The sequence below is a fragment of the Chlorocebus sabaeus genome, chromosome 17, assembly GCF_047675955.1.
Source record: "Chlorocebus sabaeus isolate Y175 chromosome 17, mChlSab1.0.hap1, whole genome shotgun sequence".
NCBI classification, from domain to species: domain Eukaryota; kingdom Metazoa; phylum Chordata; class Mammalia; order Primates; family Cercopithecidae; genus Chlorocebus; species Chlorocebus sabaeus.
In genome coordinates this window covers 10413073-10439220 of record NC_132920.1, presented here as the reverse complement: position 1 = coordinate 10439220, position 26148 = coordinate 10413073, and the positions used below count along the sequence as shown (strand labels likewise).

The following is a 26148-nucleotide window of genomic DNA, read 5'->3' as shown; positions in this document are numbered from 1 at the left end:
CCAGGATGGTCTCGATCTCCTGACCTCGTGATCTGCCTGCCTCAGCCTCCCAAAGTGCTGGGATTACAGGCGTCAGTCACCGCACCCGGCCAGAAGTTAAATATACTTTAACAAAAGAGAAAGAAGGCCAGGCACAGTGGCTCATGCCTGGAATCCAGGCACTTTGGCAGGCTGAGGTGCAAAGACTACTTGAGTTCAGGAGTTTGAGACCAGCCTGGGCAACATAGTGAGATCCCCACCTTTAAAAAAACAGTAATATTACCGGGACATAGTGGCATGTGCCTGTAGTCCCATCTACTTGGGAGGCTGAGGTGGGGGAATGGCAAGCCCAGGAGGTTAAGGCCACAGTTGAGCCATGACCGTACTACCGCACTCCAGCCTGGGTGGCAGAAGGAGCCCTGTCTCAAAAAACAACAACAACAACAACACACAAAGAGAAAGAAAAATCCTCTTTTTCTACTTTAAAAACCTTCAGTTCGCTGTCAAGTTTCTCTTGTCTGGACAGAGCCTTCACACACTCCTGTGAGGCAGTACCCAGAGGAATCTTTGCCCACAGCATCCTGAAAATGCAAGTTGCCCGCTTGAGACAAAGGGGTGACTGCTGGCCGGCTTCTGCAGCGCTGTCCCCTACGGGCTCCACCTTGCTGTGTGCCACATTCTGCCATGGCCCTGCGTCCTTCTCCCCAGACCCCAGGCACAGCTGACTGGAGCGCGGCGAACCCGTGGCTTGCAGGGCTTCTCTCAAAAAGATGAGTGAGTGTTACCAGGATTTTCCTGCAAACGTCAACCAAGCAATGAAAGCTGTTTCCAGGCCATAGGGAGTCTTACAATGGGAAGGGAAGCTTGTCGGTGTGTGCAAGTGGCATGTCCAAGATGATGTGGAAGCAAGAGAAGCCGGACAGGAGAGCGCCGAGCAGAACAAGCCCCGGGGAGTGGTGCAGTTGAGACCCAGCCACGCTGACTAAGAGGAGGAGGTGGAGGCCTCCTGGTTCCATAAAGCCTGGCTGGGCTTTGCTTCCTGGTCTGGGCCCTATGAAGTCTCGCCCTAACCTCATGAGACGCCCACCCCCTTTGCTCCAAATATCTCTCTGGGACTTCTCTGTTCCTTGCATCCCAAAAGCCCTACCTGGAAGGCTCTCGTGCAGCCCCCGAAGGCATCTTCCGCTTTGCGGCAGGATGCCAGCTGTCCTGAAAGGAGAGCCTGGGGAGGAGGACTTCCATGCCTCCTTCACCGGGGCTGTCGGTTACTGCAGGGTCAGCTCCGGCAGGACGGGACGCTCATGGTCCCAGTAAGCACTGCCCTTTCTCACCCTCTCAACAGAATGCTCCAGAAGGCAAGTGAGGGTGAGATGATTTTAATGACACCCTGATTCTGTCCTAGTTTGTGTGTTTCTATGTGTGTGTGTGTGTTTGTTTGTTTGTTTTTGTTTTTATGAGATGGAGTCTCACTGTCGCCCAGGCTGGAGTACAGTGGCCTGATGATCTCGGCTCACTGCAACCTATGCCTACTTGGTTCAAGCGATTCTCCTGCCTCAGCTCCCCCGAGGAGCTGGAATTACAGGCATGCGCCACCATACCTGACTAGTTTTTGTATTTTTAGTAGAGATGGGGTTTCACTATGTTGGCCAGGCTGGTCTCGAACTCCGGACCTCAGATGATCTGCCCACCTCGGCCTCCCAAAGTGCTGGGATTACAGACGTGAGCCACCGCACCCCTGTGTGTGTTTTAATGACACATTTTGTATCTGCAGGTACACCTCACCGCTAATTATTGTGAGCCACTGACTCCTACATGATGCCTTATATTTATTCATCATTTCACGTTCCTGTGGGCACTTCGGAAAACCCGGAGGGAATAGCCACTGCACACAACCCTCCTAGGAGCAGGGGCGGCAAGGATCACTGCCCCCATTTCACACTGGAAGGAGCCTGTTTTCACATCAGCCAGGGCAGCTCCCAGGCCCATGCCCCTGACTGCCCCACGGAGCTGCCGGGTGGGGAGGAAGGGCGAAGGGATGGAAGCCACTCAGCCAGCTTCCCAACTTGACTTAGTAAGAGCTGTGCTAGAACCATTAGAAAAACAGACATGAAAAACAGCAAAACCATCAAAAGCAGGAGATGAGGAATAGGTAACTCTGCTGCTACACTGTGAGAACATGTGTCTCCTTCAGGACATTTCAGAAAGGCTGCTATTCTCTGACCCAAGCCCCCTTCCCATTTGTGGTAGAGTGGAGGCTCTACTTCTAGGGCCACTGGGCACAATTCATCTGTCTCTTTTATTTTTATCTTTTTCTTACAGACAGAATCTTGCTGCTTTGTCACCCAGGCTGGAGTGCAGTGGTGCCATCCCAGCTTGCTGCAACCTCTCATTCCTGGGCTCAAGTGATCCTTCCAAATAGCTGAGACCACAGGTGCGTGCCACCATGCCAAGCTACGTTTTATATTTTTTGGAGTGACCAGGTGTCACTCTGTTGCCCAGGTTGGTCTTGAACTCCTGGCCCTCAAACACTCCTCCTGCCTTGGCTTCTCAAAGTGCTGGAATTACATACGTGAGCCACCTCTTTGGCCTCATCTTTTATTACTGCCTCTGTCATTTAGAGGGAAATCACAGGCCCAGATTCTCTTGGATTCTCAATGAAAATTACTACTCAAAATGGGAGCTATCTGAGTCTTTTGGGAAAGAAGGAGGCGGCAGCTGCTGTTCATTTACGTCCAGATTCAACTTTACAAAGCAATTTCTGAAGCATCTTCTCTGCCTTTCCACGCCTCAGACGACGAAAAAAACAGCAATAGTTACTCATCACAAAAACATCCCTGTTATTCAGGAAAGGTTAAATTATACCCAGTCCACCCTGTTTTAGTGTAAAGAAGACAAAGAAGGGAAGAGAAAAAAAAGAAGCAATCTTCATTAATTTCCTACAATTGCTAAGTAAACTGCCTGAATGGATTAGCTTATTCCTCATTCCATCAAGACACTGTGGCGATTCCTCAAAGACCTAGAGGCAGAAATACCATTTGACCCAGCAATCCCATTACTGGGTATACACCCAAAGGAATATGAATCATTCTATTATAAAGATACATGTGCATGTATGTTCATTGCAGCACTATTCACAATAGCAAAGATATAGAATAAACCCAAATGATAGACTGATAAAGACCCATCAATAATAGACTGATAAAGAAAATATGGTGCATGTGCACTATGGAATACTATACAGACATAAAAATGAATGAGATCATGTCCTTTGCAGGGACATGGATGGAGTTGGAAGCCATCATCCTCAGCAAACTAACACAGGAACAGAAAAATCAAACACCGCATTTTCTCACTTCTAAGTGGGAGCTGACTGATGAGAACAGATGGACACATGGGGGGAAATAACGCACACTGGGCACCTGTCAGGGGTGTAGGGGGAGGGAGAGCATCAGGAAGAAGAGTTAATGGATGCTGGGTTTAATACCTAGGTGATGGGATGATCTGTGCAGCAAACCGCTATGGCACAGTTTACCTGTGTAACAAACCTGCACATCCTGCACATGTACCCTTGAACTTAAAAATTGAAGAAAAAAATTTATAAAGTGCATTTTTGTGCTACAGATTAAGTATCCCTGATCTGAAATGCTTGGAACCAAAAATGTTTCAAATTTCAGATTTTTTCAATTTTTGAAATATTTGCAAATATATAATGAGATATCATGGGGAATGGGACCCAAATCTAAACACAGAGGTCTTTGCCTTTCATACATACCTTATACACATAGTCTGAGGGTAATTTTATACAACATTTTCAATAATTCTGTGATGAAACTAAGTTTGTATTAGAGTTCTCACTCACGGAATATTCTACTTGTGGTGTCGTGTTGGTGCTCAAAAAGTTCAGATTTTGGAGCATTTTAGATTTCAGATTTTTTTTTTTTTTTGAGACGGAGTCTCGCTCTGTCGCCCAGGCTGGAGTGCAGTGGTGAGATGATCTCGGCTCACTGCAACCTCCGCCTCCCAGGTTCAAGCGATTCTCCTGCCTCAGTCTCACGAGTAGCTGGGACTACAGGCACACACCACCACAGTCGGCTACTTTTTGTATTTTTAGTAGAGGCAGGGTTTCACCACGTTGGCCAGGCTGGTCTCGAACTCCTGGCCTCAGGTGATCCACCCGCCTCAGCCTCCCAAAGTGCTGGGATCACAGGCGTGAGACACCGCACCTGGCCCTACTAAATTTTCAAAGACTTTTTCCACTTGGCTTTCTTTTCCTCTTCTGTTTTTTATCCCCCTTCACCTTTCATAACTGAGCTCTTAGAGTCCAACAGAAGTCTGATTGCACTGTTTATTTTCACCTCCTTGTTTGTACTTTCTCCTAAAGCAGGAGTCAGAAGCCTTTTTCTGTGAAGGGCTAGATCACAATTTTTTTTTTTTAAGATTTCCTTTTTTTTTCCATTTTTTAACGTTAAGTTCCGGGGTACATGTGCAGAACGCGCAGGTTTGCTACATAGGTATACGTGCGCCATGGTGGTTTGCTGCACCTATCAACCCATCATCTAGGTTTTAAGCCCCACATGCATTACATACATTAGCTAAGTACGTTTTAAGCCCCGCATGTATTAGCTATTTGTCCTGAGCATCTCTCTTTTTTTCTCTTGAAGGAAAGTTGCACATCAGACAATATTAGTAAAAATTCAACTCCAAATGTTTTGGGACTCAGTGACTGTGATCTTTCCTCATGAGTTTGTCACAACCAAACAGATATTGACCCACAGTGGTCAGGGAGGTATTTTTTTAAAAAAGAGCGAAACAGAGAGACATAGCAATAAAATGGCACCCTCTGCAGGTTAACTTGTAAATTACAATGATTTGTGTTGCATTTAACTTACCAGTTCTTCATTTAACTTTCCTGCTGGGCGGTCATTTCAGATCACCATCAAAAGTTACAAACTGGAAACAGTAGAGGAAGATACTAGCCCTGTGTTTCTGATTCAGTCTCACTGAAATGCTTTGGAACCATATAAAGAGCAAAGTACATTCCACATGTTGAAGGACAGTGCCTGGCCCTGTGGGGTGTCATCCCCAAGCTGTAGGCGCAGTTGCAACCCAGGGGTTCATCTCAACTCCCATCAGGTCAGTAGCTTTTTTGGGTGATGAAGTGTATGGTCGGGATCAGCAGGTCCCTTGGTTATGCACCCCCTGCCTCACCACATTCACTGTAGAATGTCCTAGGCGCTGTTACACTGGATCCCATGTCAGTAAATCAGGTACTCAGTGACCCTTAGGAAAGGCTATTGATGTAGTGGATCATTGTGATGTTCTGCAAAATGTCCCCAGAGTTTAAATCTCTTTATTGTATTATGACAGAGACATGAGAGTTAACTTAGCCCTGGGACAAAATTGTGAAAGTGCATTGTGAACTGCAAAATAATAATAATAAAAATGAATGAAAATATAAACCGGTTTTGATCATATTTCCTGATGGGGATAGAAAAGAACACAGTCAAAATCAAATGTGAAATCAATGGCTGCATACCATGTACCTGAGACTGCATGAATCTCTTCCAGCCAGGGTGCCATATCTGGACCAATGTGGGTCTGCTACTTGGTTGAGTTACATAATCTGCTATCCCAGGACAAACCAGGGTTCCTCATGATCCAGACTGGTTAATGAAATGGATGGTTGGGCACAGTGGCTCATGCCTGTAATCCTAGCACTTTGGGAGGCCAAGGCAGGTGGATCACCTAGGTTGGGAGTTTGAGACCAGCCTGGCCAACATGGTGAAACTGTCTCTACTAAAAAAAAAAAAAAAATAGCCAGGCATGGTGGTGCATGCCTGTAGCCTCAGCTACTTGGGAGGCTGAGGGATGAGAATCGCTTGAACCTGAGAGGTAGAGGTTGCTGTGAGCCGAGATCGTGCCACTCCACTCCAGCCTGGGTGACAGAGCGAAATTCCAACTCAAAATAAATAAATAAATAAATGGAGACATTACAAGGAGCACCAATCCACCATGTTTTAGATTCTTACGGCACCAATTTCGGCCATCTCCCTCCATCTCCCTTTGTGCATCTCATAATGCCCTCTTCTCCACTCTCCCATGGTCCCCTCCTCCCCCGGATGAAATATACACAACGTATCTATTTTGTTTGCTGTCTTGGCAGAGTGGATAGGGTCAGTTTTAGAAGTTTCTACTTGGCTTTCCCCATGGAATGCCCTCACCCCCACAGGCCAAAGACCCAATGGGGAGGCTATCCCAACTTTTGAGAATATTTACCCCAGTTATGCATTTGTGGACTGGGAACATGACTGCCAGTGGGCCTGTAGTCTTACTGAATCCACTGTGAGCCACCAGGCCATGGACAGGACTCCATGGATCACCTGGTGGCCATGTGCCCCACAGAAGCAGAGTGAGGGCAGCTGCAATGCTGCGGCAGGTCTCGGGGTATCAGTGTCAATTCTGACCCTGTTCCAGCAGTCCTCCATATACTTCAAATACTTGAGTATTTCCCCTTCCCTGGTGAATAGTTCTGTGAGATCTTAGGTCCCCTTGCAGAAGGACTCAGGAAACCATGACTGTGCTCGTTTGCCAGGCTGTTACAGGGTCTGTCTCTTAGATACCTGGCCCTCCTCCCAGTCAGGGGCTCCAGGGTTTGAAAGCTGGCTCATATTCAGAAACTGGGCAGGTGGTCCTGCCTTTTATTGGAGCACCCATCCTCAGTCTCCTGATTATCCATCCTGGATTCCTTCCCGTGACACAGGTTGAGAAGCGTCCCTGTCTGCATGGGTATTTTGCTGCTAGGGATGTGGTCCTCTATGAACTATCTCCATAGCTCTCTGTGGTCCAGGCTCTCTCAGCTGCTTTTCTGAGCTTTTCCCTGATTGCGGTCATTGCTTCCACCTGCCTTCTGAGGGTTAAGTGCCACCATCTAGTTCTCCTATTTTAGGGTCTTGTCATCCCACTTGCTATCAGTAAGCCCACCTCTGTTGAACCTTTCCAACTGTCTGCCCAGCCTGGCAGAGGAGAGCCACCACTGAGCTTCCGAGTGACATGGGAGCTTTACATCTTGGTAGAGGATGTTTTCTCTGAGCCTTCCTGTGGAACATAAATATCTGGAAGTGGTCTGGTCTTGGATAGCAATTCACTCTATTATACACACCTCCCTGAGCCTTACAATCCCTTAATTCGCTGTCTGACTTGGCACTTCTGATATTTTAAAATTACCTAGCATGGGCATCCTCTTTTTCCATGGTCTGAATGCCATCTATACTAGCGTCTGTGGCTGCCGTAATAAATGACCACAAACTGGATAGCATAAAAACAACAGAAACTGTTCTCTGACAGTCCTAGAGGTCAATATGTCATCAGGGCCATGCTCCCACCAGGCCTCTAGGGGGAGAATCAGTTCCTTGCCTTTTCCAGCTTTTGGTGGTTTCCAGCATTCCTTAGCTTGTGGCCACATCGCTTCACTCTCTGCCTCTGCCTTCACATGGCCTTCCCCCTGTTCTCCATTATCTATCTATGTGTCTCCTATAAAAACACTTGTCACTGGATTTAGGGCCCACCCAGATAATCCAGGATGATCTCATCTCAAGATCCTTAATTCTGCCAAGACCATTGTCCCAAATAAGGTCACCTTCACAGGTTTTAGGGATTAGGATGTGGACATATCTTTTGGGTTCACGGTGGGGGGCACCAAACTCACGATGTCATCCTAGTTCCAAATGTACACCATCTCCTCAGGTCTTTATTGGGGGGTTAAATCCTATATTTCTGGCCAGGGCTCTCCAGTCAATACTCTTCCCCATGCACATTTATATTCTGGCTCCCTTGACCAAGTACCCCCAGAATCTAGTCTTATTCATACTCCCTGACACTTTCTGGTACCTGTTAGCTGGGTCACCAGCTCTTTGTGAGTTTAAGCCCTTTCTTCCCCAGTGCAACCTCGGCTGGGTTATGCTGGAATTTAAACCTATACTAGTATCTGAGAAAGAAGCTGGGGCTCATCCTGGAGGGAGGGCACAAGTGTCTTGAAGGGAAGAGGCCTCTGCATTGTGTTCAAGCAGTGGGGCTGGGGGTGGGCTAGCTCTTGCTATGGAGGGATAGCCCACATTTGTGGGGTTGGAGGGTCTAGAGGAAATTAGAAGTTCAAGGGGGTAGGGCATCAACACAGATGTTTGCATCCCATATGTCAGAGTCCTATTCTTCCCCAATCAGGGCCCTGAACTTGACACAGCAGATCTGGCATTGTTGGGAGTGTCACCTTCTTTGGTCTCAGATGATTAATTCTTAGCCCTGGTCCTCAGCTTTCTCTGGCCTCCCAGTGCAAGAGAGTTACTCTGTACACTTCCAAAGAGGTTCTCTGGCATTCATACTCAGATTTCAATTGCTTGGTAATTGTTTGTTATTGGTAACCTTTTGTTATCTTTTTCTAGATAAAAGGAGCTTAACTATATGGCCATTCTCCAGGCTGCTGCTCTAAGCAACAGGGGCTGAGTCTACCAGCACCTCTAAGAAGTGCGCAGAATTCCTCCCAGCATTTGGGAGCTGGGGCACTCGTTGGCTCTCATCCTCTGTCGTGGGAAGATTGCCACCAGATGCGTTCATTCCATGCATCTGGCACACTAGGGTGCACTTCGGAGACTCACACGATTTGGAGAAGGCAGAAAAGCAGCGTTGTAGAGCATAGGCTTGAGGCAAGCAGGCAGCTGAGCTCTTATGGAACTGTCTACCACAGCAGCAGCTGAAATCAGAGGCAGGCCCAGAGGCAGGATGCAGGGTACCAGAATCTGCTGCTCCTGCATGCACATTTCCAATTATTTTATCAATGTTAAATTTTAAACTTTCTATATCCATCTGTGTTCCTTTCCAGAGTTCAAACATTGAATTAGTTGTGCAATGGAAGGAGTATTACCAGGACTCAGATGCAGTCCAAGGGAAAAAGGAAACAAAAGGAGACACACACAATAAGGGGTGTCTCATTGTGGTTTTGATTTGCACTTCCCTAGTGACTAGAGATGGGAAACATCTTTTCATGTGTTATTGGCCATTTGTTTATCCTCTTTGGAGAAATATTTATTCAAGTCCTCTGCTCTCTCTCTCTTTTTTTTTTTTTTTAGTTAGAGTCTCACTGTATTAGTCTGTTCTCAAACTGCTCATAAAGACATACCTGAAGCTGGGTTATTTATAAAAGGAAGAGGTTTAATTGACTCACAGTTCCACATGGCTAGGAAGGCAAAGGAGGAGCAAAGTCACATCTTATATGGCAGCAGGCAAGATAGAGTGTGCAGGGGAACTCCCCTTTATAAAACTATCACATGGTGTGAGATATCTACTATTACAAGAACAGCATGGGAAAGACCTACCTCCATGATTAAATTACCTCCCACTGGGTCTCTCCTATGATACATAGGAATTATGGGGACTACAACTTAAGATGAAATTTGGGTGGGGACACAGCCAAGCCATGTCACTCACTGTGTTGCCTAGGCTGGTCTCCAACTCCTGGGCTCAAGTGATCCTCCCACATTGGCCTCTCAGTAGCTGGGACTGCAAGCATGAGCCACTGCACCCCACTCCTTTGCACATTTTAAAATCAGATTGTTTTGTTTTTCTTGTTGTTGAGTTGTAGGAGCTATTTATATATTCTAGATATTAACCCCTTACCAGATGTATGATTTGCAAACATTTTTTCTTTTCCATTGGTTGCCTTTTCACTCTGTTGATTGTGTCCTTTGATGCAGAGAAGTTTCTAAGTTTAATGTAGTATAATTTATCTATTTTATGGCTGGGCCTTGTGGCTCACACCTGTAATCCCAGCACTTTGCGAGGTCGAGGTGGGTGGATTGCTTGAGCCCACGAGTTTGAGACCAGACTGGGCAACATGGCAAAACCTTGCCTCTACTAAAACACACAAAAATTAGCCAGGTGTGGTGGCGTGTGTCTGTGGTCCCAGTTACTCGGGAGGCTGAGATGAGAGGATTGCTTGAGCCTGGCAGGTTGAGGCTACGGTGAGCCATAATCATGGCAATGCACTCCAGCCTGGGCAACAGAGCAAGACTCTGTCTCAAACAAACAAAACATTTATCTATTTTACTTTTGTTGCCTGTGCTCTTGGTATCACAACCAAGAAATCATTGTCAAATCCAATGTCGTCATAAAGCTTTCCCCCTATGTTTTTTTCAAGAAATTTTATAGTTAAGGCCTTACATTTAGGTATTTGATCCATTTTATGTTAATTTTTGCATATGGTGTAAGGTAAGGGTCCCACTTTATTCTTCTGTATGTGGACATTTATGTTTTCCCAATATTATTTGTTGAAAAGACTCCTCTCTCCTTGAATAGTCTCAACACCCATGTAAAAAGTCATTCAATCATATAGGCAAGGGTTTACTTCTGGGCTTTCTCTTCGACTCCATTGGTTTATATGCCTGTTTTTATGCCAGTACCACACTGTTTTGATTATTGTTACTATATATATATATAAATTTTATGTATGTATAAATTTTATACATATGTATGTACATACAGCTTTATGTAGCTCCTACAACTTTTTGAGACAGTCTTGCTCTGTTGCCCAGGCTGGAGTGCAGTGGCACAATCTAGGCTCAGTTCACAGCAACCTCCGCCTTCCGGGTTCAAGCGATTCTCATCTTGTAATACATTTTGAAATCAGGAAGTGTGATGCCTCCAGCTTTGTCCTTCTTTCTCAAGCTTATTTTGGCTATCCAGGGTCCCTTGAGAGTCCATATAGGATAAATTTTTTAGGGTAAATTTTTTTATTGGAATTTTTAATAGGGATTATATTAAGTTTGCTTAATGTAATCATAATGCATATGATTTTATGCCCCAGACAAATATGATATCATAATCATAATCATTTGCTAAATGATTACATTAAGATTATTTTGGGTAGTGTTGACATTTCAACAAAACTAAATCTTCCAATCCTGAGCACAGATATCATTCCATTTATCTGTGTCTTCTTTAAGTGCTTTCAGCAATGCTTTAAAGTTTTAGTGTACAAGTCTTTTGTCCTCTTGGGTAAGTTTATTTCCAAGCATTTTATTCTTTTTGATACTATTGTAAATGAAATTACTTTCTTAACTCTCTGCAGCCTCTTTCATGCTCTGAGCAGAACTGCATTGCATGCAATGAATCACCTGCACTCACAGGCAAGAATGTATTACTTTTGTAATAATGTAAATTTTTCTAAAATCACAAAATAGAAAATTCATCTTATTTGTTTTTGATGTTTTAGCAGATGATGTGGTCAAATAAATAAATAAAAGGAGAGAAAGAGAATTTCTGTGTCTGTGTGTGTCTGTTTGTCTAAGATACTTCTGTTGTTTGCTTTGGCCCAGTGTCTCATGCTTTAAGGAAAAGCTCATTCTCATTCATGTGATTTGCTTTGGCTAACAGGACACCAGAGCACGATGCAAATAGTGGCTTAATCAGTGCTTGCCCATTGAGCTTGTTCTTTTCAAACCTGTCCCCACCCCGATTCTGCAAGGCTATCCTGCTATAGGACAAGACAATATGTGGGGGAGAACAGCCATGTGGAGCAGAACCAAGTGTCCTAGCTTGGCTCCCAACAGACAGCAGCCACATGAGTGAGCAGAAAAGCAACTTCCAAGGCTGATTTAGCTACTGCTGCTGTGGAAGGAATGTCAAAACTTTCAGCAAGGGAGTCCGATGCAGATCTGTTGATATGACATCATTCCACAAGAAGACCAACTGGTAGCTTTGTGGCAAGTTGAATACACTGGGCTACTTCTATTCTGGGAAGACAGAGATTTGTTCTAACAGGAATAGGCATGTGTTGCAGGCATAGGTTGATTTTTCCTGCCATGGAGCCTCCTCTGGTACCATTTGAAGGTTGAAGGAATGTCGATTCACCAGGATTGAGTCAGACCAGCTGACCCTGTGACCATGATGTCAACTGACTGTATCACCTGTCACATCATCCAGAAGCTACAGACTTATAATGCATTGGAATAACTTGTAGATGGCCCTGTTCAAGTACCAGCTTAGAGGCAACCGTCTATGAGAATGAGACATCACCCTCCAGGATGGCACATACACATTGAATCACACAGCATTGATAAGGAGATGGCTCCCCAGTAGGAAGAATATATTGGTAATGAACCAAGGGATGAAGCAGAAGTGTCCTGCTTCCTGTCCCTGCAACCTCTCTTTCTGCAGTGCTAGAAATCCTGGTCAAAAGGGGGCACAGTTTTATCAGGGAACACAGCAAAAGACCCCACTAAATTGCAGCTATGCCTGCTGCCTGGAGATTTTGGGCTTCTTATAATTGGGACCAGCAATAAAAGAGAAGAGTCACAACCTTGGCTGGGCTAACTGACCCTGATTAGCAGGAGAAGAAAGGCTGTGGTTCTGCTGTGAGGGCAGGGAAGACGTGTGGCACCACTGATCCACTTGTGCAACCCATGATACTCCCTTGGCCAGTTGTGATGATAGATAGACAAGTGCAGGAACACTTTTGGGAAGGGCATTGTGGCCAGAGTTCAGACCCGATGGGAATGAGGATCAGGGTCACACCACTGGATAAGCCAGGAGGTAAGCTGCAGAGGTGAGGGGGAATCTAGAATGGGGAGTGGAGGAAGAAAATGAAAAGTATCAGTCATGGCCCTGAGACCAGCTGCAGCAGCGGGGGTTGTAACTTGTGCTTCTGAGCCATCTGCTTTCACATTTCCTCCAGGAAGAGAGACCCACTGGAAGACTGGAGGAGCTGCTCCCAGATGTAGATGAAGAAGTAGATTTGAGCAGCACAGGGGTGCACCTAGTGGAGGTGGACATCGAGATCCTCTTCAAGGAATGATTTATCAATATAGTCTTCCCTGACCCAGGTGCCATGTGTTTTCCGTCATATTCACATATGCAAATACATCATTATGCAAGTGGGGTAATATCTGGGACGCTTCATGGTTCATATCAAAACACAGAGTGAAGGGAATGTCCTCTAGGCCATCTCAGGGTGTGAGTTTGGGACGGGGGTGGCTCCTGGTTAACATTTCTGTCCACTGCAGCATTCCTTTTCCCTTTACTTTTAGATTCTTTCCTTTGCATCACACCAGGAAAATTTGACATCTTAATTTTATTGTGTATAGATGACTGTTGAATCCAAGTTTTACCCACTGAATCCATCAAATTGTTAAAGACACTTCTAGATGCTTGAGCAGACACGTGAAATCCAGAATCCCCAGTAAGCGCATCCCCACCAATAAACGGACCAAATGCAATGTTAATCTGTTCTATCACCTTTAGAATCCATCCTGACATATATGTTTTAGGTTCCTCCCAAGATATGTTAGCAAAAGCTTGCAATGTTTTGAAAAATGAATTATCTTTTCCTGGGACACATGTTGTACTTTTCTCTCTGAAATAGGCTGAGCTCTGACTCCATTAAAGGTCTGAAAGCAATAAAGAGTGAAGGAGTGGTTATTGGGGAAAATAGGCATCCTCTTGCAAGATAGCTGCCTCAAAGTCATTACAAGGTTTTCAAGCAAGAGAAAGCCAGTCTTCTTACACATATGAAGAAGTGTTGCTTCTCGTGGCAAGAAATACACAGTGAATCAGGGATTCAAAATTCTCAGCTTTACCTAAGTTCACCCAGATGTCTCTATCCTTCCCAGTCAGTGCTCTTGGCAGGAGACTTGGCAGGTCTGTGAAGTCAACTTACATTGTAATTCTGCAACCCACACAATCAAGTTCTTATTTTCAATAAGCATTACCTTGCAGCTACACAAAATAACAAATTTTTTTAAGGGATGCCATAGACATACTCTGGTTCTCTGTATTCCGTGTTTTGAGCTTTTTTGTTCCCCATAAGCTCTTCAGTGTAGTCCAAAATACTCACACCATCTGTGGTAGGCAGAATTCTAAGAAGGCTCCCAAGATTCTCACCCATGGTGAAGAGACCTTGTATAATTTTCTCCCCTAAAGTGTAGGTGGAACCCGTGACTTTGGTGGTATATTAATACCATGATTGTGTTATATTTTAAGACAAAAAAAAAGTTTGCAGATGTAATTAAAGGTACTAATCAGTTGACTATGAGTTTATCAAAAGGGAGATTATTCAGGTGGACCTGACCTAATCATATCAGCCCTGTATCAGGTCTGTGGGTCAGAGAAAGAGGAAGGCAGAGACTTGAAGCAAGAGAGAAATTCAAAGCAAACTAGATTCTCCATTGCTGTCTCTGAAGACAGAGGCAGCCGTGTGGCAAGGAACGTGGGTAGCCGATAGCAGCTGATGACAGCTCCCAGCCCACACTTTTGAGTTTAGCCTTGTAGAGCCCTGAGCAGGGGACACAGCTATACTGCATTTACAACCTACAGAACTGTGAACTAATAAATGGTTGTTTTGTTTGTTTGTTTGTTTTGAGATGGAGTCTAACTCAGGCACCCAGGCTGAAGTGCAGTGGTACAATTTTGGCTCATTACAACCTCCACCTCCTGGGTTCAAGCAATTCTCCTGTCTCAGCCTCCTAAGCAGCTGGGGTTACAGGCGCCTGCCACCATGCCCTGCTAATTTTTGTATTTTTAGTAGAGACAGGGTTTCACCATGTTGGCCAGGCTGGTCTTGAACTCCTGATCTCAAGTGCTCCACCCGTCTCGGCCTCCCAAAGTGCTGGGATTGCAGGCGTGAGCCACCATGCCCAATGTGGGTGTTGTTCTAAGCTACTAAATGTGTGGCACTTCATTATCTAGCAAAGAAAAACTAATACACTAATACAACAGTTCACAGCTCTTGTAGTAATCATTACCAACAAAGTGGTCAAGTGCAGCAGCTAACTAGTCTCCTAATAGTTGCTTTATTAGGCATTTCATCAAAATCACAAGAGGTGATAATGTAATTAATCATAATACTACGGCATGACATGCATTACTGTCCCATTTGCAAGGAGCTCAACACTCTTTTTAAGGCAAGTGGCATTTCCAAGCTAATCCCAGAATCTCTCTCTCTCTTTTTATAAAGATGGGGTCTTGCTATATTGCCCAGCATGGAGGCTCTTTGCAGGCACGATAGTAGTGCACTTCAGCCTTATATTAGTCTGTTCTCACATTGCTAGAAAAAAATACCTGAGATTAGGTAATTTGCATATGTATATTAAAAAGAGGTTTAATTGGCTCACGGATCCACAGGCTGTACAGCTGGCATCTGCTTGGCTTCTGGGCAGGCCTCAGGAAACTTAGAATCACAGCAGAAGGCAACAGGATTGTCAACACTTCATGTGGCTGGGAGCAAGAGGAAGAGGTGGGGAGGTGTCATGCATTTTTAAACAACCAGATATCACTCACCTTACAGTACCAAAGGGGAGTGTTGTTAAACCATGAGAAACTGTCCCCATGAACAAATCACCTACCACCAGGCCCCATCTCCAACACTAGAGATTACAATTTAACATGGGATTTGGGTGAGGACACAGATCCAAACCATATCAAGACTCAAACTCCTGGCCTCAAGCAATATTTCTGCCTCAGCCTCCTGAGTAATTAGGACTACAGGCACATGACACTCTGCGTTAGACTCTCTCTCTCTTTTTTTTTTTGGAAACAGAGTCTCACTCTGTGGCCCAGGCTGGAGTGCAGTGGCACAATCATGGCTCACTGCAACCTCCACCTCCAGGACTCAAACGATTCTCATGCCTCAGCCTCTCGAGTAGCTGGGTCTACAGGTGTGCATCACCACACCCAGCTAGTTTTTGTATTTTTAGTAGAGACAGTGTTTCTCCATGTTGGCCAGGCTGGTCTCGAACTCCTGATATCAAGCCATCCACCTGCCTCAGCCTTCCAAAGTGCTGGGATTATAGACTCTCATTTTTGATAGTCTGTTTCCTAGAACCTCTCCTGGTAACAAGCACGGTGTCAGGTTTGAATCAGGAAAGAAGAAACCACATAATGTTGTTTCAATGGAGGGAATTCACTAAAGGTAATTGGTAACACATGTGTGGAAGAGCTGAACAAACATCAAACAAAACGAAATAAAGCACCATGCTAATATAAAATAACTTCTTCCCTCAAGGGTTGGAGGGAACAAAGAGAAGAGTCTGGAGTTATTGGAACTGAGAGGCTTGGTGGAGGAGGCAATCATGGGTTGAGTGGTGTTCTCCAAAAGTTCAGGGCTACCTGAATGTGACCTTACTTGGAAATAGAGTCTTCGCAGATGTGTATCAGGTTAAGATGTTCTACTAGGCCAGGTGAGGTGGCTGACGCCTCTAATCCCAGCACTTTGGGAGGCCGAGGCCGGTGGATCAGGAGGTCAAGAGATAGAGACCATCCTGGCCAACACGGTGAAACCCTGTCTCTACTAAAATTACAAAAATTAGCCAGGCATGGTGGCGGGCACCTGTAGTCCCAGCTACTCGGGAGGCAGAGGCAGGAGAATGGGGTGAACCCGGGAGACGGAGCTTGCAGCGAGCCGAGATCGTGCCACTGCACTCCAGCCTGGGCGACAGAGCGAGACTCCGTCTCAAAAAAAAAAAGTTCTACTAGATTAGAGTGTGCCCTAAATCCAATGACTTGCGTCCTTATCAGAAGGCCATGGAAAGACACAGAAGACAAGGGGAAGGACATGGTGTGAAGACAGAGGCAGAGATTGGAGTATTGCAGCTCCAGGCCAAGGAACGCCACTGATTGCTGGCGACCACAGAAGCCAGGAGACAGGCGCGGAAGGATTCTTCCCGGGAGCCTTCAGAGGGAGCACGGCTCTGCTAACATGTTGATTTCTGACATGTTGATTTCTGGTCTCCAGAACTGTAAGCGAATACATTTCTATTGTTTTAAATGACACCATCTCTGGTTATTGGTTATGACAACCCCTAGGAAGCTAATACATGACCCTATGAAGCCGGGGCTCAGACCTCTGAGAAGGGCACACGGCCTGGCTGCTGCGGATCTGTTTAGGGGGAGCAATGACGCTAGCGCTGAGGGGAAACGGAGGCTGGAACCAGCTGCTGCTGAGGGGGAAGCGCCATTGCGGGACAGCACTCAAACCAGAAAAAGGCAGTCCTGCCCTCCTCCTCCTGCCTTCATATCTCCCCCAGGATAGAACCCAAGCCAGCCGGCAAGACGGAAGTGCAGCTGTGGAGCTCCCAGGTGCAATGTCGCAGAGCAAAGGGAATGTGCGCTGGGGGCACAGTAAGGAGGCAGCAGTAAGGTGTGGTGCGAGGTGCCTTTGTGTTTGTGGGGATGAGGCCTTGGGCTGTGGGATGTGGAAGAAGAGTTTGCTTGCAGAGATACTAGTTTGAAAAGAAAAAAGTTTGCTGGACTACTGAGCAGTGCTGATTCGACTCCACAAATATTCTGCCTCCGAGGCTGGAGAAAAGGGGACTCAGGAACTCCAGGGAGAAAAGGTGATGCTGCAAAACGATCTAAGAACAAAGGTGCAAAAAAATTTAAATGTGTACCTCTGAAAGACAAGTAATAATTAGAAGAACACCACTACATTAAAAACATTTAAACATTTATAACAGAAGTACTGCCTGCAACATTTGTGTAGTAAATCTTTTTTCCTTGGGTTTGTCTGTAACTTGATCTCTGCAAGGATGATTTCCACCAGGTGGAGCCGTGGAGCAGGTGACCTCAGTGCCTGCGGCTCCTTCCACCCTTAAACCGCCCCTCCCCCACCCCACCTGCAGACCCCTCAGCCCCCTCAAGCAGCTCTGGCTCCCTACTCCCCACATTCAAACCTCTGCTCAGATTTGTCTCTGTGGACAGCACCTCTTCTGACCTTTTCCTTCGCCCACCTGATACCTGGTTTTCAATCCTGGTTGATTAATAAACCATTGCAAGTGCAAAAATGGCGGCTACTATTTTTTTAATCAACTACGCCAGAACTACTATGTTCCATTGTCACAAGTCTATTTTTAAATTTAATTTAATTTTATTTTATTTTTGAGACAGAGGCTCACTTTTTCTCCCAGGTTGAAGTGCAGTGGTGTGATAACAGCTCACTGCAACCTCCACCTCCCAGGTTCAAGCAAGTCTCCTGCCTCAGCCTCCTGGTAGCTGGGATTACAGGCACGTGCCACTACAACTGGTTAATTTTGTATTTTTAGTAGAGACAGGGTTTTGCCATGTTGGCCAGGCTGGTCTCGAATTCCTGACCTCGGGTGATCCTCCCACCTCGGCCTCCCAAGGTGTTGGGATTACAGGTGTGAGCCACTGCGCCGGGCCATTTACTCTTTTCAGAGAAGTGGAGTGCATGTTGCCAGCTGACAGTGACAGCTGACAGGAGGATGGGTGTTTAGAGGTTTGAGGAGGAATAAGTGATGAAATAATTATCTAGGAAACAGGGAGAATGAACAGGGCCCACATAAGTGAGTGACCACAAATTTAAAATATTCTGCACGGTTGGATGCTTTTCTACAGGGACAAGCGTGGAACAGGCAGAGTTGGATTTCATCAGGGTTGTGGTGGAGTTGCCTGAAATGACGGAGAAGAGAGGGCAAGAGAGCTCAGGGTTCAAGCAAGAAGTCATGATAATAATTGACCACAGAATTTAGCTGAATAAAAAGGGAAGAAAGGATATGGTAGTGTTGAAAGAAGTAAAAGAGTGATAGGATCATAGGTGAAGTCCCAATGGGGTCAAAGGATTGTTGGAGTTGGAGAAATGACAGGAGAATGCCAAGATGGTGGTGAGGAGGAGAGTGAGTTGTGGCAATTGATATTATGTCAGGGTTGTTGTTATTTGGTTGCAACAACGTCAAGGATGTGGCCACAGAAGTGAGCCACTGAGGTAGGGTGGACAAAGGGGTCATTGGAGGAGAAGTCGTCTAAGTGGACTTTGAAATCACCAGGAACTGTAGCAGAAGTGTATTGCCTAGAGTGGCAGTGTATCTCTACAAGGAATGGGGGTGTGACCTCAGCAGATGACGCTTACAAAGTGAAATCATGTGTGGAAGAGTCTGATAATGGCGTGAGATTTGTAGCTGGATGTATCTGTGAAGATGAAAGGGAAGATGGTTTGAAGCAGTGATGAGGAATGAGGAAGAGACTTACTCCACCCCTAGTTTCAGTGGCACAAAGGTTATAGGAGAGAAAACACCATCTGAAATGTTCAGGGAAGGCCGAGTCCCAGGGAGCCAGGTTTCAGTGAGAAGAAGACAACCAGGGGAGATTCCAGATAAGTTTATCGAAGGCTCTCACATTCTCCACCAAATGACAGCCTGTAGGGGATTGTTCAGACAAAGCTTTTCAGTTGATTCAGCAAACACAGTCATCTAACCAGTAATAAGAGGTGTCTTTTGTTTGTTTGGTTTTGGCTTAAGCAGCAGAAGTTTATTTTCTCACAGTTCTGGAGGCTGGTAAAGAGTAAAGTGCCACAAGCTCCCACCAGCATGCCTGCCTCTGTGCCCATATACGCTCCCTTCTCCCTTGCCAGTATGGATGAATTGACCCTCTTCCCAAAGTCCGTGATCCCATTCAACCTTCTCCTACTCACGGACATCACTCCAGCAATTCTGTCCCTCTCCTGTATCACAAAATTTCCCCTCTTTACCATATTATACTAATCCTCATAAAGCATACTCTTATTTCTCCCATCCCAGAAACAATTCCTTCCTGACTCCACTTACCCTTCCATCTGCTACCTCATTTGTCACCTTCCTTTTACAGCAACATTCTTTCAAAGTGTTGTGTCTAGGTACTGCTTTCAGTTTATGTTTTCCCATTCATGAACGCATTTCAAGGAGGTTCTTTCTCTCAACACTACTGACGAGTTTTTGTTCATTTGTTTGTTTGTTTGTTTTGGTTTGGTTTTAGATGGAGTCTCGCACTATTGCCCGGGCTGGAATATAGTGGCACGATCTCGACTCACTGCAACCTCCGCCTCCCAGGTTCAGGTGATTCGCCTGCCTCAGCCTCCCAGTAGCTGGGATTACAGGTGCCGGCCACCACGCCCAGCTAATTTTTTGTATTTTTAGTAGAGACTGGATTTCATCATGTTGGCCATGCTGGTCTCGAACGCCTGACCTTGTGATCCACCCGCCTCGCCCTCCCAAAGTTCTGGGAGGTGTGAGCCACCGAGCCCAGTGAGCTGTTTTTTTGACAGAGTCTCATTCTGTCACCCAGGCTGTAATGTCACCTCCTGGGCTCAAGCAATTCTCCTATCTCAGCTTCCCACGTAGCTGGGACTCCAAGCATACATCACCATACTCAGCTAATTTTGTTTATTTTTTTGTGGAGACAGAATCTCACTCTTTGGCCCAGGCTGGTCTCGAACTTCTGGGCTCAAGTGATTTTCCCACCTTGTCCCCCAAGTGCTGGGATTACAGGCATGAGCTGCCGTGCGGGCAGAATTTTTTTTTTTTTTAATCAAGGTCACCGATGACCTCCACATTGCTCATTTTAATTGTTATTCCTAGCAACTCTCAGTGGCATTTGAAACAGTTGAGCTCCTTCTCTCCCTCTCTCTCTTCCTTAGAAAACTTACCTTACTTGGTTTCCAGACATCATATTTACCTGATATTTATCCTACCTTTCTGGATGCTCCCTCTTAGTCTCTCTTGCTGGGTCCTCCATATCACTCATGAACAGAATTAGTGCCTTATAAAAGTGGCTCAAGGGACCTCCCTTGGCTCTTCTACCACGTAAGGACACATAGAAGGCACCATCTGTGAAACAGACAGAGGCCTCAGCAGCTACGGAATCTGCCGGTGCCTCCCAGCCTCCAGAACCGTGAGCAATGAATTTCTGCTGTATAAATCACGCAGGCTGAGTGGGTGATTTTGTTGTGGCCACCCAAATGGACTAAGTCCCAAGGGCTCAGATTTCAGAGCTTGCTTTCTTCTACTCACGCTTACTTCATAGGTCATTTCATCCACTCCCGTTCTTATGACTTTAAATTCCAAAAATAAGCTGACATTTTTTGAGCACGCTATTAATAGAAAGGGACTAAACGAGGATATGGATACCAGGAGACTAGAAATAATGGGGGACTGCCAGGGCCAGTTTGTTTATTTATTTATTTATTTATTTTTATTTTTTCAGACATGGTCTTGCTCTGTTGCCCAGGCTAGAGTGCAGTGATGTGATCATGGCTCACTGCAGCCTCCAACTCCTGGACTCAAATGATCCTCCCACCTCGGCCTCCCGAGTAGCTGGAACTACAGGCATGTGCTGCCACCTTGCTGGACTAATCTTTCTTTCTTTCTCTCTTTATCCTTCCTTCCTTCCTTCCTTCCTTCCTTCCTTCCTTCCTTCCTTCCTTCCTTCCTTCCTCTCTCTTTCTCTCTCCTTCCTTCCTTCCTCCTTCCCTCCCTCCCTCTCCCTCCCTTCCTTCCTCTCTTTCTCTTTCTTTTCCTCCCTCCCTCCTTTCTTCCTTGCTTTCCTTTCCTTCCTTTCCCTTCCCTTTCCCTCCTTCCTTCCTTCCTTCCTTCCTTCCTTTCTTCCTTTCTCTCTCTCTCTCTCTCTCTTTCTTTCTTTCTTTCTTTCCTTCTTCCTTTTTCTTTCTTTCTTTCCTTTCTTTCTGATGATGCCTTAATATATTGCCTAGGCTGACCTTGAACTCCTGGTCTCAACTGATCCTCCCACCTTGGCTTCCAAAAGCTCTGGGATTACAGGTATCAGGCACCATGCCTGACCTGCAGGGGCCATCTTGACATCTGCCCTGTATGGTCTTGTAAATATTTTCAGCTGTGTCCTGGTAGATATAATGAGAGTTAATAAAAGAGTGGTGAATAAGTAGAATCACTCTGTAGATTTTTTAAGTGCTTGATTCTAATGCTTCTGCTTATAATGTAACCTCAACGACAGCAAGCACCGTATCCTGTCCACGGAATCCCCTGTGACTGTAGCAGGCCATTGTAGCTGCCCAGTCCCAATTCATTGAATGAATCAATGCTTATGATGAAGAAATGCTCACAAAGTTTACATCGATCATTAGTGCTTTGTTTTCCATCCCGATAGAGGAGAACAGAATCACAGATAATAGACAACTACAGGCCAGGGGCAGTGGCGCTTTGGAAGGCTGAGGTGGGCAGATCACCTGAGGTCTGAAGTTCAAGACCAGCCTGACCAACATGGCGAAACCCTGTCTCTACTAAAAAAAAAAAAAAAAAATAGCTGGGCATGGTGGCACACACCTGTAATCCCAGCTACTCAGGAGGCTGAGGCAGGAGAATCATTTGAATCCGGGAGGTGGAGGTCGCAGTGAGCCAAGACTGCGCCATTGCACTCCAGCCTGGGCAACAAGAACGAAACTCCATCTCAGAAAGAATAAAAAATAGACAATTACAAATAATCTATTTATATTAGCGGCTTCAATTTTGAGGATTATTACGTTAAGAATGGCTTAGCACAGGACCCTTAGTGAGTCTCCCACACTGCGTCAGTTTACTGATTATTAGTAAAAATAGAGTAATCCAAAGACAGTGCAGCAATTATAAGTTCATTGAAAAACTCCCCTCACTCATCACTGGTGAAGAGCACCACCAGATTCACCAGAGAAGCATCAACAATTTTTTCTTTTTCATGTGAAAAGAAAGTATAACCTACAGAAAAGCTGGAGGAGTAGTCCAACAAACACTCACATACCCTTCCCTTAATTGTACTCAGTGTTGGTTGCAAACACCAGGATACTTCATCCCTAAATACTTCACATGTATTTTGTGAGGTTAAAAATTTCTTTCTGACATAAAAAATTATCACATCTAGGGCCGGGTGCGGTGGCTCACATCTGTAATCCCAGCACTCTGGGAGGCCGAGATGGGTGGATCATGAGGTCAGGAGTTCAAGACCAGCCTGGCCAAGATGGTGAAACCCCGTCTCTATTAAAAATACAAAAAATTAGCCAGGTGTGGTGGCACACGCCCATATTCCCAGCTACTCCGGAGGCTGAGGCAGAGAATTGCTTAAACCTGGAGAGGCGGAGGTTGCAGTGAGCCAAGATTGTGACACTGCACTCCAGCCTAGGTGACAGAGCAAGACTCCGTCTCAAAAAAAAAAAAAAAAAAAAAAAAAAAAATTATCTTTGATTTTTTTAAGAAAATTAATGTTTTCTTAAAAACATCTAAGAAAATTAATGTTGGGGGGCAGGTCTTCGGTTTGCACAGCTAGAGGCCATGCAGCAGCAAAGGATGCACAGAACCTTGGAAAAGGTGCTGTGCCTGAGGAACAGTACCATTTTTAAGCAAGCCTTTCTCTCTTAAGGTTTAGAACTTCAGCACAGAAGCCCATCTTTTCTGTAGGTGGCATCCTACTAAGTACCAGTCGGCCCTACGAGACAAAGCCCACCTGCGCCATTGGAAAGTACAAGCACCTAATTAAAGCAGAAGAGCCCAAGAAGAAGGGAAAAGTGGAAGCGAGACTCATTCATTTGGGGACAGATGATGAATATGGGATTTTAACCATTCATCTGACTGCATATGACATGACCTTGGCAGAGAGTTATGCCCAGTATGTTCACAACCTCTGCAACGCTCTCTCCATTAAAGTCGAGGAAAGTTATGTGATGCCAACCAAAACCATTGAAGTGTTGTGGTTGCAGGACCAAGGCAGCAAAATGTTCCTGGACTCAGTGCTTACCACCCATGAGTGAGTGGTTCAGATCAGCGGTTTGCATGCTACGTTTGCAGAGATTTTCTTGGAAATAATCCAGAGCAATCTTCCTGAAGGAGTCAGATTGTCAGTGAAGGAGCACACTGAAGAAGACTTTAAGGGGAGATTCAAAGCTCGACCAGAACTGGAAGAGCTGTTGACCAAGTTGAACTAGCTACTGTAGACCCTTTCATGCCGGCACTGGTCATATTGAGTGCCAAGGAGAACAGCTTACTGGATGGTCAGAATTCATCAGGTCACCTGACCCTTAGATTTCATAAGTACCCATTCTCATACCCAGTAATGCCTTCACTCCTTTGTAGCATGGCTGTATTTGCCATTTGTTACCACTTACCTAATCTTTGCTATCCTCCATCTCATAAAAATCTGCTGCTGATGTGTATTGTTTTTTAAAAAAGGGAAATTAATGTTAATTCAATATCCTATGATAAAATAGTCCCTATTTATATTTTCCTAATTGTTTCAAAAATGCTCTTAATAGCTGGTTTTCTTTCTTTCTTTCTTTTTTTTTTTTAAACCCAGGATCCAATTAAGGCTCAAGTGCTACTTTGGTCTATGTGTCTTTAGTGTCTTTTAATTTAGAACAATCTCCTCAGATTTTCTTTCATGATACTGAAATATTATGAAGCATCCAAAACAGTCATTTTATAAAATGCCCCACATTCTGGATTTGTCTGATGGTTTCCACGTGATTTAACCTTTATTTATGTGCTTATTTTTTAGCTTTGTTAAGAGAATTGAATAGGTGATGTTGAGTATCTTATTGAATCACACCAGAAGTGAACAATGTCACCTTTTTTTTTTTTTTCACATTGGTGACACTAAGCTTGATCACTTGGTTAAAGTAAATACTCAAGTTCTTTTTATATTCATGAAATATATTTCCCTCCCGTCTCTTCCTTCTGTTTTCAGGAACTCTACAGTCACCAAGCACTCATATCTGACAAATCAGCATTTATCTTTTTACCTTCCTGGCATCTGGCCCATCCAGTCCTCACTCCTCCAACCCCCTCTTCTGCACTAGGCTCAGGTTATAAGCTCCAGACCCAGACAAAAGTGATTGCATCTTGTAAAGGACCCCAGCACCCCTTGGGCTTTGCCCGAGTGTTGTAATTGGCATGACTGCGCTGGAGAGCAGGCCTTGTCTTGGCCCTGGGGACCTGAGTGCAGATTCTCTTTTTAAGATATCTGTGTTAGGCTCTCCAAAAGATATCCACATCCTAACCCTGGGACCTGTGAGTGTTACCTTATATGGCAAAAAAAAAAAAAGACTTTACAGATGTAAAGTGAAGGATCTTGGGATGAGGCAATTATCCTGGATTCTCTAGAGGTGTCCTAAATGCAATCACAAGTGTCTTTATAAGAAAGAGGCAGAGGGAGACTTTACACAGGCAGAAGAGGAGGAAGCCATGTGACCTTGGAGGCAGACATTCAAGCCATGCGGCTCCAAGCCACCGAATTTTGACAGCCAGAAGAGGCAAGGAGTGGATTCTTTCCTGGAGCCTCTGGAGGGACTGTGGCCTTGCTGACTCCTTGATTTCAGACTTCTTATCTCCTGCACCGTGAGAAAGCACATCTCTGTTGTTTTAAGCCACCAAGTGTACAGTAATGCACTACAGCAGCAACAGGAAACGGACACAGTAAGTGAAGAATTTGAAATGAAAATTGAGACATGGGATTGAACTTTGATTTTGTTATTTGCTAATAGTGTAATTTGGGGCATATTACTTGATTTCTCTCTCAGGCTGTTTTTTTTTTTTTTTTTTTTCTGAGATGGATTCTCACTCTGTCACCCAGGCTGTCGTGCAGTGGTACGATCTCAGCTCAGTGCAACCTCTGCCTCCTGGGTTCAAGCAGTTCTCCTGCCTCAGCCTCCCAAGTAGCTGGGATAACAGGCGCCACCATCATACCTGGCTAATTTTTGTATTTTTAGTAGAGGCAGGGGTTTTTACCATGTTAGCCAGGCTGATCTGGAACTCTTGACCAAGCCATCTGCCAGTCTCGGCCTCCCAAATTGCTGAGATTACAGATTTGAGCCATGGCGCCTGGCCTTCTCTCAGATTTTTTTTTTTTTTTTTCCAAAATGGGGATAATAGACTTTATTTATTTATTTATTTATTTATTTATTTATTTACTTATTTAAATTTTAGAGACAGGGTCTGGCTCTGTTTTCTGGGCTGGAGTGCAGTAGTACAATCATCGCTCACTGCAGCCTCAACTTCCTGGGCTCAAGTGATCCTCCCACCTCAGCCTCCCAAGTACCTGGGACTGCAGGTATGCACCACCACACTCGGCCAGTTTTTGTATTTTTTTTTTAAATTTTGTAGAGATGAGGTCTTGCTGTATTGTCCCTGCTGGTCTCAAACTCCTGGCCTCGAGCCATCCTGCCACCTTGGGCTCCCAACTTGCTGGGATTATAGGTGTGAGCCAGTGCACCCAGCCGTGATCTTTTAGAGTTACTCTAAGTATTAAGTGGCACAATATAAATGTGTGTGTAAAGCACCTAGTAAAAGGCTTGGCACATGACACCCAATACATGAGAAATCTTGGCCCTCATTAATTAATTCAATACATATATATTAGTTACTA

The 26148-nt window shown here is 45.1% G+C and overlaps 1 long non-coding RNA gene and 1 pseudogene across 1 annotated transcript; both read left to right on the top strand.

Annotated features, from left to right (window-relative positions):
- Window positions 1-11326: 11326 nt before the first annotated feature.
- LOC140708819 (uncharacterized) lies at window positions 11327-17517 on the top strand. Its single transcript, XR_012089028.1, has 3 exons — window positions 11327-12558; window positions 12701-13204; window positions 16537-17517. It is a non-coding gene; the product is annotated as an uncharacterized lncRNA (long non-coding RNA).
- A 5527-nt stretch (window positions 17518-23044) lies between these two features.
- LOC103222188 (large ribosomal subunit protein mL48 pseudogene) lies at window positions 23045-23713 on the top strand (annotated as a pseudogene).
- The last annotated feature ends 2435 nt before the right edge of the window (window positions 23714-26148 follow it).